This window comes from Cherax quadricarinatus, chromosome 85, assembly GCF_038502225.1.
Source record: "Cherax quadricarinatus isolate ZL_2023a chromosome 85, ASM3850222v1, whole genome shotgun sequence".
In the NCBI taxonomy this organism is placed as follows: domain Eukaryota; kingdom Metazoa; phylum Arthropoda; class Malacostraca; order Decapoda; family Parastacidae; genus Cherax; species Cherax quadricarinatus.
The window spans coordinates 12,474,505-12,484,210 of NC_091376.1; positions in this window are offsets into that span (position 1 = coordinate 12,474,505).

Genomic DNA, 9,706 nt, shown 5'->3' on the forward strand with positions numbered 1-9,706 from the left:
CACAGTATATACACAATGAAACGTATACTCTCTGAGTATATACACGAAACGTATACTGAGTATATATACGAAACGTATACTCTCTGAGTATATACACGAAACGTATACTCTCTCAGAGTATATACACAATAGATGCACCAACCTAAAGTCACCTAAAGTCAGTGCCGGATCAGCCGGGCTGTGGCTCGCACGTTGGACTACGTGCGGCCAGCAGTAACAGCCTAGTTGATCAGGCCCTGATCCATTGGGAGGCCTGGCCATGGACCGGGCCGCGGGGGCGTTGATCCCCGGAATAACCTCCACGTAACCTCAGTATGCAGAAGACCGTCCGAGACAGCGTTCCTAGCAACTCTGTGGGGGTACAAGTCACCAATACGTTTATACTTAAGTACTAAACGGGTCATCGTATGACTAAACACTTGCGTCAGGATACAGATTTTTTCCTGGTCTGGGACGGGTTCGCCGGGAAGTGGTGAACCCCGAAATCTTTTTCAGATAAGTTTTGTTGAGGATCACAGGTCATCAACACGACCACCTTTGAAAGTTAAGACACATGTGCAACATCTGGATATCTTTATTGTAGACGTTTCGCCATCCAGTGGCTTTATCAATACAGATTCTAGGACATAATAGGAAGACAGTAGAACTATATACAAAAGATGAGGTAATCAGTCCCTCAGCCTTGGAGTTAGTGTTCACGGCATCGTGGTGGTGGAGAATCTGGGGATTCTCCTCCACCACGATGCTGTCAACACTAACTCCAAGGCTGAGGGACTGATTACCTCATCTTTTGTATATAGTTCTGTCTTCCTATTATGTCCTAGAATCTGTATTGATAAAGCCACTGGATGGCGAAACGTCTACAATAAAGATATCCAGATGTTGCACATGTGTCTTAACTTTCATATTGTCGGTATTTTATACCTTTCTTGCACGACCACCTTTATCTGTTCCTAGTCTTACATCATGATCCTTCTAACAAGTTGTGTTAGCAAGATGTCATTCAGATGAAACACTGCCAACACCTTGTGTTCCTTTCTGACAACACTGGAGGAAACACAGGTTTAATAACATTAATGTTGTACAATATATACCTGTGTTTTGTATACAATACCTGTGTTTTATATACAATACCTGTCTTTTGTATACAATACAAAATACCGATGTTTTGTAAACTTGTATCTCTTTTTTAATGTTAATGCAGTTAATTACACACACACACACACACATAGCTGAGTCTCAACCCCTGCAACCACAAATCGGTAAGTACAAATACGTCAGTGTGGCTGTAAATGGTCCAAGTCTGACCGAAACGTCGTCACAATACTCACGGTATTGTGCCTTTTTTTTTAGCCACATATATATATATATATATATATATATATATATATATATATATATATATATATATATATATATATATATATATATATATATTTCAACAAGTCGGTCGTCTCCCACCGAGACAGGGTGACCCAAAAAAGAAAGAAAATCCCCAAAAAGAAAATACTTTCATCATCATTCAACACTTTCACCACACTCACACATTATTACTGCTTTTGCAGAGGTGCTCAGAATACAACAGTTTAGAAGCATATACGTATAAAGATACACAACATATCCCTCCAAACTCCCAATATCCCAAACCCCTCCTTTAAAGTGCAGGCATTGTACTTCCCATATATATATATATATATATATATATATATATATATATATATATATATATATATATATATATATATATATATATATATATATATATATATATTTTTTATTTTATTATCACACCGGCCGATTCCCACCAAGGCAGGGTGGCCCGAAAAAGAAAAACTTTCACCATCATTCACTCCATCACTGTCTTGCCAGAAGGGTGCTTTACACTACAGTTTTTAAACTGCAACATTAACACCCCTCCTTCAGAGTGCAGGCACTGTACTTCCCATCTCCAGGACTCAAGTCCGGCCTGCCGGTTTCCCTGAATCCCTTCATAAATGTTACTTTGCTCACACTCCAACAGCACGTCAAGTATTAAAAACCATATGTCTCCATTCACTCCTATCAAACACGCTCACGCATGCCTGCTGGAAGTCCAAGCCCCTCGCACACAAAACCTCCTTTACCCCCTCCCTCCAACCCTTCCTAGGCCGACCCCTACCCCGCCTTCCTTCCACTACAGACTGATACACTCTTGAAGTCATTCTGTTTCGCTCCATTCTCTCTACATGTCCGAACCACCTCAACAACCCTTCCTCAGCCCTCTGGACAACAGTTTTGGTAATCCCGCACCTCCTCCTAACTTCCAAACTACGAATTCTCTGCATTATATTCACACCACACATTGCCCTCAGACATGACATCTCCACTGCCTCCAGCCTTCTCCTCGCTGCAACATTCATCACCCACGCTTCACACCCATATAAGAGCGTTGGTAAAACTATACTCTCATACATTCCCCTCTTTGCCTCCAAGGACAAAGTTCTTTGTCTCCACAGACTCCTAAGTGCACCACTCACTCTTTTTCCCTCATCAATTCTATGATTCACCTCATCTTTCATAGACCCATCCGCTGACACGTCCACTCCCAAATATCTGAATACGTTCACCTCCTCCATACTCTCTCCCTCCAATCTGATATTCAATCTTTCATCACCTAATCTTTTTGTTATCCTCATAACCTTACTCTTTCCTGTATTCACCTTTAATTTTCTTCTTTTGCACACCCTACCAAATTCATCCACCAATCTCTGCAACTTCTCTTCAGAATCTCCCAAGAGCACAGTGTCATCAGCAAAGAGCAGCTGTGACAACTCCCACTTTGTGTGTGATTCTTTATCTTTTAACTCCACGCCTCTTGCCAAGACCCTCGCATTTACTTCTCTTACAACCCCATCTATAAATATATTAAACAACCACGGTGACATCACACATCCTTGTCTAAGGCCTACTTTTACTGGGAAAAAATTTCCTTCTTTCCTACATACTCTAACTTGAGCCTCACTATCCTCGTAAAAACTCTTCACTGCTTTCAGTAACCTACCTCCTACACCATACACTTGCAACATCTGCCACATTGCCCCCCTATCCACCCTGTCATACGCCTTTTCCAAATCCATAAATGCCACAAAGACCTCTTTAGCCTTATCTAAATACTGTTCACTTATATGTTTCACTGTAAACACCTGGTCCACACACCCCCTACCTTTCCTAAAGCCTCCTTGTTCATCTGCTATCCTATTCTCCGTCTTACTCTTAATTCTTTCAATTATAACTCTACCATACACTTTACCAGGTACACTCAACAGACTTATCCCCCTATAATTTTTGCACTCTCTTTTATCCCCTTTGCCTTTATACAAAGGAACTATGCATGCTCTCTGCCAATCCCTAGGTACCTTACCCTCTTCCATACATTTATTAAATAATTGCACCAACCACTCCAAAACTATATCCCCACCTGCTTTTAACATTTCTATCTTTATCCCATCAATCCCGGCTGCCTTACCCCCTTTCATTTTACCTACTGCCTCACGAATTTCCCCCACACTCACAACTGGCTCTTCCTCACTCCTACAAGATGTTATTCCTCCTTGCCCTATACACGAAATCACAGCTTCCCTATCTTCATCAACATTTAACAATTCCTCAAAATATATATATATATATATATATATATATATATATATATGAGGAAAACTCTCTCATACGTATTTCGATGTTTTAAAAGAGTTTGCAAAAGTTTTCTCGGCTACACAATGCTGGATAAGTATACAATGTTTGACAGGTCCTGGAGGGCGAAACGTAGCAGTAAGTCTCATTTGTTACACACGTGTCCTTTTAACCTTATATACAATGTATAACATAGACATTAAAATTATCCCTTAGGAATCATACAGCCACTGAGGGCTGAAAGACAACAGATTTGATTCAAAGGGAGTTCAAATTCCCTGGATTAAGAGCTCTTCACCGTTATTACAGCATCTCTCCTTGAATGGAGAACATAAGTTAAATTTTGTAAAAATACAAACCTTCGTTATTTCATCGTGTTAGTGGAGAGAACAAGTGTGGAGGGGAGAACAAGTGTGGAGGGGAGAACAAGTGTGGAGGAGAGAACAAGTGTGGAGGAGAGAACAAGTGTGGAGGGGAGAACAAGTGTGGAGGGGAGAACAAGTGTGGAGGGGAGAACAAGTGTGGAGGAGAGAACAAGTGTGGAGGAGAGAACAAGTGTGGAGGAGAGAACAAGTGTGGAGGAGAGAACAAGTGTGGAGGAGAGAACAAGTGTGGAGGAGAGAACAAGTGTGGAGGAGAGAACAAGTGTGGAGGGGAGAACAAGTGTGGAGGGGAGAACAAGTGTGGAGGAGAGAACAAGTGTGGAGGAGAGAACAAGTGTGGAGGAGAGAACAAGTGTGGAGGAGAGAACAAGTGTGGAGGAGAGAACAAGTGTGGAGGGGAGAACAAGTGTGGAGGAGAGAACAAGTGTGGAGGAGAGAACAAGTGTGGAGGAGAGAACAAGTGTGGAGGAGAGAACAAGTGTGGAGGGGAGAACAAGTGTGGAGGGGAGAACAAGTGTGGAGGAGAGAACAAGTGTGGAGGAGAGAACAAGTGTGGAGGAGAGAACAAGTGTGGAGGAGAGAACAAGTGTGGAGGGGAGAACAAGTGTGGAGGGGAGAACAAGTGGAGGGGAGAACAAGTGTGGAGGAGAGAACAAGTGTGGAGGAGAGAACAAGTGTGGAGGAGAGAACAAGTGTGGAGGAGAGAACAAGTGTGGTGGAGAGAACAAGTGTGGAGGAGAGAACAAGTGTGGAGGAGAGAACAAGTGTGGAGGAGAGAACAAGTGTGGAGGAGAGAACAAGTGTGGAGGAGAGAACAAGTGTGGAGGGGAGAACAAGTGTGGAGGAGAGAACAAGTGTGGAGGAGAGAACAAGTGTGCAGTGGAGAACAAGTGTGGAGGAGAGAACAAGTGTGGAGGAGAGAACAAGTGTGGAGGAGAGAACAAGTGTGGAGGAGAGAACAAGTGTGCAGTGGAGAACAAGAGGACAAGTGTGGAGGAGAGAACAAGGGTGGAGGAGAGAACAAGTGTGGAGGAGAGAACAAGTGTGGAGGAGAGAACAAGTGTGGAGGAGAGAACAAGTGTGGAGGAGAGTGTGGAGGAGAGAACAAGTGTGGAGGAGAGAACAAGTGTGGACAAGTGTGGAGGGAACAAGTGTGGAGGAGAGAACAAGTGTGGAGGAGAGAACAAGTGTGCAGTGGAGAACAAGTGTGGAGGAGAGAACAAGTGTGGAGGAGAGAACAAGTGTGGAGGAGAGAACAAGTGTGGAGGAGAGAACAAGTGTGGAGGAGAGAACAAGTGTGGAGGAGAGAACAAGTGTGGAGGTGTGGAGAGAAACAAGTGTGCAGTGGAGAACAAGTGTGGAGGAGAGAACAAGTGTGGAGGAGAGAACAAGTGTGGAGGAGAGAACAAGTGTGGAGGAGAGAACAAGTGTGGAGGAGAGAACAAGTGTGGAGGAGAGAACAAGTGTGGAGGAGAGAACAAGTGTGGAGGAGAGAACAAGTGTGGAGAACAAGTGTGGAGGAGAGAACAAGTGTGGAGGAGAGAACAAGTGTGGAGGAGAGAACAAGTGTGGAGGAGAGAACAAGTGTGGAGGAGAGAACAAGTGTGGAGGAGAGAACAAGTGTGGAGGAGAGAACAAGTGTGGAGGGGAGAACAAGTGTGGAGGAGAGAACAAGTGTGGAGGAGAGAACAAGTGTGGAGGAGAGAACAAGTGTGGAGGAGAGAACAAGTGTGGAGGGGAGAACAAGTGTGGAGGAGAGAACAAGTGTGGAGGAGAGAACAAGTGTGCAGTGGAGAACAAGTGTGGAGGAGAGAACAAGTGTGGAGGAGAGAACAAGTGTGGAGGAGAGAACAAGTGTGGAGGAGAGAACAAGTGTGCAGTGGAGAACAAGTGTGGAGGAGAGAACAAGTGTGGAGGAGAGAACAAGTGTGGAGGAGAGAACAAGTGTGGAGGAGAGAACAAGTGTGGAGGGGAGAACAAGTGTGGAGGAGAGAACAAGTGTGGAGGAGAGAACAAGTGTGGAGGAGAGAACAAGTGTGGAGGAGAGAACAAGTGTGGAGGAGAGAACAAGTGTGGAGGAGAGAACAAGTGTGGAGGAGAGAACAAGTGTGGAGGAGAGAACAAGTGTGGAGGAGAGAACAAGTGTGGAGAGAACAAGTGTGGAGGAGAGAACAAGTGTGGAGGAGAGAACAAGTGTGGAGGAGAGAACAAGTGTGGAGGAGAGAACAAGTGTGGAGGAGAGAACAAGTGTGGAGGAGAGAACAAGTGTGCAGTGTGAGAAGAACAAGTGTGGAGGAGAGAACAAGTGTGGAGGAGAGAACAAGTGTGGAGGAGAGAACAAGTGTGGAGGAGAGAACAAGTGTGGAGGAGAGAACAAGTGTGGAGGAGAGAACAAGTGTGGAGGAGAGAACAAGTGTGGAGGAGAGAACAAGTGTGGAGGAGAGAACAAGTGTGGAGAGAACAAGTGTGGAGGAGAGAACAAGTGTGGAGGAGAGAACAAGTGTGGAGGAGAGAACAAGTGTGGAGGAGAGAACAAGTGTGGAGGAGAGAACAAGTGTGGAGGAGAGAACAAGTGTGGAGGAGTGTGGAGAACAAGTGTGGAGGAGAGAACAAGTGTGGAGGAGAGAACAAGTGTGGAGGAGAGAACAAGTGTGGAGGAGAGAACAAGTGTGGAGGAGAGAACAAGTGTGGAGAAGAGAACAAGTGTGGAGGAGAGAACAAGTGGGGAGGGGAGAACAAGTGTGGAGGAGAGAACAAGTGTGGAGGAGAGAACAAGTGTGGAGGAGAGAACAAGTGTGTGGAGGAGAGAACAAGTGTGGAGGAGAGAACAAGTGTGGAGGAGAGAACAAGTGTGGAGGAGAGAACAAGTGTGGAGGAGAGAACAAGTGTGGAGGTGGAGAGAACAAGTGTGGAGGAGAGAACAAGTGTGGAGGAGAGAACAAGTGTGGAGGGGAGAACAAGAGGGGAGAACAAGTGTGGAGGAGAGAACAAGTGTGGAGGAGAGAACAAGTGTGGAGGAGAGAACAAGTGTGGAGGAGAGAACAAGTGTGGAGGAGAGAACAAGTGTGGAGGAGAGAACAAGTGTGGAGGAGAGAACAAGTGTGGAGGAGAGAACAAGTGTGGAGGGGAGAGAACAAGTGTGGAGGAGAGAACAAGTGTGGAGGAGAGTGTGGAGGACAAGTGTGGAGGAGAGAACAAGTGTGGAGGACAAGTGTGGAGGAGAGAACAAGTGTGGAGGAGAGAACAAGTGTGGAGGAGAGAACAAGTGTGTGAGGAGAGAACAAGTGGAGGGGAGAACAAGTGGAGGGGAGAACAAGTGTGGAGGAGAGAACAAGTGGGAGGAGAGAACAAGTGGAGGAGAGAACAAGTGTGGAGGAGAGAACAAGTGTGGAGGAGAGAACAAGTGTGGAGGAGAGAACAAGTGGAGGGGAGAACAAGTGTGGAGGAGAGAACAAGTGTGGAGGAGAGAACAAGTGGAGGGGAGAACAAGTGTGGAGGAGAGAACAAGTGTGGAGGAGAGAACAAGTGGAGGGGAGAACAAGTGTGGAGGAGAGAACAAGTGGAGGGGAGAACAAGTGTGGAGGAGAGAACAAGTGTGGAGGAGAGAACAAGTTTCGAGGGGAACCAGTGTGGAGGGGAGAACAAGTGGAGGGGAGAACAAGTGTGGAGGAGAGAACAAGTGTGGAGGGGAGAACAAGTGTGGAGGAGAGAGTGTGGAGGGGACAAGTGTGTGAGGAGAGAACAAGTGGAGGGGAGTGTGGAGGGGAGAACAAGTGTGGAGGAGAGAACAAGTGTGGAGGGGAGAACAAGTGTGGAGGAGAGAACAAGTGTGGAGGGGAGAACAAGTGTGGAGGAGAGAACAAGTGTGGAGGGGAGAACAAGTGGAGGGGAGAACAAGTGTGGAGGAGAGAACAAGTGGAGGGGAGAACAAGTGGAGGGGAGAACAAGTGTGGAGGAGAGAACAAGTGGAGGGGAGAACAAGTGGAGGGGAGAACAAGTGTGGAGGAGAGAACAAGTGTGGAGGAGAGAACAAGTGTGGAGGAGAGAACAAGTGTGGAGGAGAGAACAAGTGTGGAGGAGAGAACAAGTGTGGAGGGGAGAACAAGTGTGGAGGAGAGAACAAGTGTGGAGGGGAGAACAAGTGTGGAGGGGAGAACAAGTGTGGAGGAGAGAACAAGTGTGGAGGGGAGAACAAGTGGAGGGGAGAACAAGTGTGGAGGAGAGAACAAGTGTGGAGGGGAGAACAAGTGTGGAGGAGAGAACAAGTGTGGAGGAGAGAACAAGTGTGGAGGGGAGAACAAGAGGACAAGTGTGGAGGGGAGAACAAGTGTGGAGGGGAGAACAAGTGGAGTGGAGAACAAGTGTGGAACAAGTGTGGAGGAGAGAACAAGTGGAGGGGAGAACAAGTGGAGGGGAGAACAAGTGTGGAGGAGAGAACAAGTGGAGGGGAGAACAAGTGGAGGGGAGAACAAGTGTGGAGGAGAGAACAAGTGTGGAGGAGAGAACAAGTGTGGAGGAGAGAACAAGTGTGGAGGAGAGAACAAGTGTGGAGGAGAGAACAAGTGTGGAGGGGAGAACAAGTGTGGAGGAGAGAACAAGTGTGGAGGGGAGAACAAGTGTGGAGGAGAGAACAAGTGTGGAGGGGAGAACAAGTGGAGGGGAGAACAAGTGTGGAGGAGAGAACAAGTGTGGAGGAGAGAACAAGTGTGGAGGAGAGAACAAGTGTGGAGGAGAGAACAAGTGTGGAGGAGAGAACAAGTGTGGAGGAGAGAACAAGTGTGGAGGAGAGAACAAGTGTGAGAACAAGTGTGGAGGGGAGAACAAGTGTGGAGGAGAGAACAAGTGTGGAGGAGAGAACAAGTGTGGAGGAGAGAACAAGTGTGGAGGAGAGAACAAGTGTGGAGGGGAGAACAAGTGGAGGGGAGAACAAGTGTGGAGGAGAGAACAAGTGTGGAGGGGAGAACAAGTGTGGAGGAGAGAACAAGTGTGGAGGAGAGAACAAGTGTGGAGGAGAGAACAAGTGTGGAGGAGAGAACAAGTGTGGAGGAGAGAACAAGTGTGGAGGAGAGAACAAGTGTGGAGGGGAGAACAAGTGTGGAGGAGAGAACAAGTGTGGAGGAGAGAACAAGTGTGGAGGAGAGAACAAGTGTGGAGGGGAGAACAAGTGTGGAGGAGAGAACAAGTGTGGAGGGGAGAACAAGTGTGGAGGAGAGAACAAGTGTGGAGGGGAGAACAAATGTGGAGGGGAGAACAAGTGTGGAGAGAACAAGTGTGGAGGAGAGAACAAGTGTGGAGGAGAGAACAAGTGTGGAGGGGAGAACAAGTGTGGAGGAGAGAACAAGTGTGGAGGAGAGAACAAGTGTGGAGGAGAGAACAAGTGTGGAGGAGAGAACAAGTGTGGAGGTGAGAACAAGTGTGGAGGAGAGAACAAGTGTGGAGGAGAGAACAAGTGTGGAGGAGAGAACAAGTGTGGAGGAGAGAACAAGTGTGGAGGGGAGAACAAGTGTGGAGGAGAGAACAAGTGTGGAGGGGAGAACAAGTGTGGAGGAGAGAACAAGTGTGGAGAAGAGAGAAGAACAAGTGTGGAGGAGAGAACAAGTGTGGAGGAGAGAACAAGTGTGGAGGGAGAACAAGTGTGGAGGAGAGAACAAGTG